We start from the raw sequence: 2,389 nt of genomic DNA, 5'->3' as shown, positions 1-2,389 counted from the left end.
CCCGCAGTGGGGCGGAGGGAAGCGCGGCCTACGTCACTGGCGCCACCGCCGGGCCTCGCTGCCGATTGGGTGCTCCAAGGGAACCGCCTCCACGCCCGTCGCCCCCGGTCCCAGGGCGCGCGCCCTGGGAGAGCTGGAGCTTTTGCGCTGGGCTGGGCTGTGCGCGCTGGGTGTAGGGCAGCGCTGGCGCGTCCTGAGGGCTGCTAAACTTGGTGAGATGATGCTGTGACAGTTCACGAACTGTCACCTTCGAATGAAAGGTGTTTGGATGCAACTTTTTTTAAAGGTGTAAATATCTCAGCATTTAGATTTCTTAATTTGAGGGGGTTTTTCCTGTGAGTTCTGCGACATGGGAAAGTCTCTTGCTGGCAGAATACATGGGAAAGCCACTAAGAAATGGATCCGCTTGGTCATTCAGCCGCCTTTCTACCTGCAGCGAGAACTTGGGCCTCCCCAGGTACTGAGATCAGTAATCACCTATTGATGCGAGGCTCAGCCGGTGTCCTAATCCTCAAGGCCTTCAGGGGCTCTAACTCAGGGTAATAGTCTTTCTATACAAAGTGTAAGTCTCTGTTATTTTTCCCTCAGCACTTAAACTAGATCTCTCTCCCCACCCAGGTTTGCTCTTTCTTCATGTCCAGGTTAGCCCGAGGAGCACCTTCTGTTCAGCTACACAAGTTGAACTCCTTCTTGAAGTTTGAAACCTTTTAAAAATTAAGATTTGGCAATAACATAAATATGCACTAGACCACCCCTGCTCCAACTCCATCTTTTTTCAAGTCCCTCTGACATCTGGTGAGAAAATTTACAAAAGCAGTGAAGAAATACATACTGTAGCAAAGTCAAGGATATTTGGCAAAGCACTAAAGGATTGAGTGGCCTGTCAACTGCTGCTCTTGGTGATTACTTTAAAAATAATAATGACATACACACATTCTTATTTATTTATATGTATTGTCTTTTTGATCTCACAACAGGAAAAGAAAATTTTGAGATCATTAATAAGAATTGAACCAAAACTCATAATAGAGTTTGCCTTACTCCTAGAATTTAGAACTAATTAGGTCTGTTACTTTAGGACTGTGGAATATCATATATAAAAAGGCCTTAACGGTTTTCTAGTTATTTTTAGTTTACACACAGAAAAAAAAAAAGAATTAATTAACTTGATAGAGGTGACACTGTTTTAGAACTCAGTGTCTGAATTCCCAGTCCATTTTTCTTTGTAGCAACCACACTACCTGTCAACTCAATATTAAATCCCTAACATTAAAGTTCTGAATGGGCACGTGGAAATTACTTAATGGTACCACTGCAGGATTTTACTCACATGAAGGGCTCTTAGCAGAATCTGAACAGGAGCTCATGAAACTCATATCAGAAAGTTAGTGAGCCAGTGTGGTCTTTGGGTGTTCTAAGATTACATAATGATGTTCAAAACATGGTGGCATGCATTTAAAACATTCAGAACTTGTGGCAGTGCTTCAAGCAAGGTGCTCCATAAATATTTGTTGAGTAAATGATTGAATGAACCTCATTAAAAAGTTAGCATTTTCTTGTTTTGCATGATTCTTTTTTTTGATGGAATCCAAGTGTTGATGACTGGAAATGAGATAGTGAAGCCTTGAGTAAGTAAATGATGCTCTTTGGTAAACAGACCACTCTTCACCCAGTTTTCAGTTCAATTTAAGTTAATAAGCATTTATTGCATCTACTATCTGTAATGTTTTGTGCGAGGCATTATCTGTAGGATTGGAAGATTAATAAGGTACTACTGTTGAGAGCCACAGCCGAAGGGGCCCCAGCAAACTTCCAGCTGCCAGCTGATGATTGGCTCACAGCAGCCCCAGCAACATCTAGCTGATTGGCTCCTCTGCGGTGATGCTCATTGGGCTGTTTCCCTGCCCTTTCAGACCACGGAGCTGCTCATTGGGGGACTTTTTTGGCTCTGCCCACGTGACCCAGCCAATCGGCCTCAAGAGCAGGAGGATTGTGGGAGGTGGAGAGAAGCTTGTGTGGGAGAGAGAGGCTTGTGGAAAGCCGGTGGTGGCAGTTGAGGCTCTGAGGGTTTTTCCTGAGAGGCTGTTTTGTTTGGTGTGTGTGGTTCTAAAAATAAAGTTAGTTTCTTTTGACAAGTGGCTCCTGATTGTGCCCAGCCAGACTGCGGCATACTACTCTCTAGGGTAATTAATTACATTTAATTTTTGTTTGCCTTGATAATGCAAATGATACCCTCTATGTTGGGAGCCCATATCCTTAAGAGAATTGAACATTGTCCCAAGGGCCAGAGTTAAGAAAACCAAAACTGAGTCAATACAGAAGTGTCCGGTGCTGCAATGAACAGGAGCTGAGCAGGACCCTTAGCCTTGAGCGATGGAGGTGTGCAACT

Source organism: Marmota marmota, unplaced genomic scaffold, assembly GCF_001458135.2.
Source record: "Marmota marmota marmota unplaced genomic scaffold, marMar, whole genome shotgun sequence".
In the NCBI taxonomy this organism is placed as follows: Eukaryota; Metazoa; Chordata; class Mammalia; order Rodentia; family Sciuridae; genus Marmota; species Marmota marmota.
Note: the sequence above shows the minus strand (reverse complement) of the source record.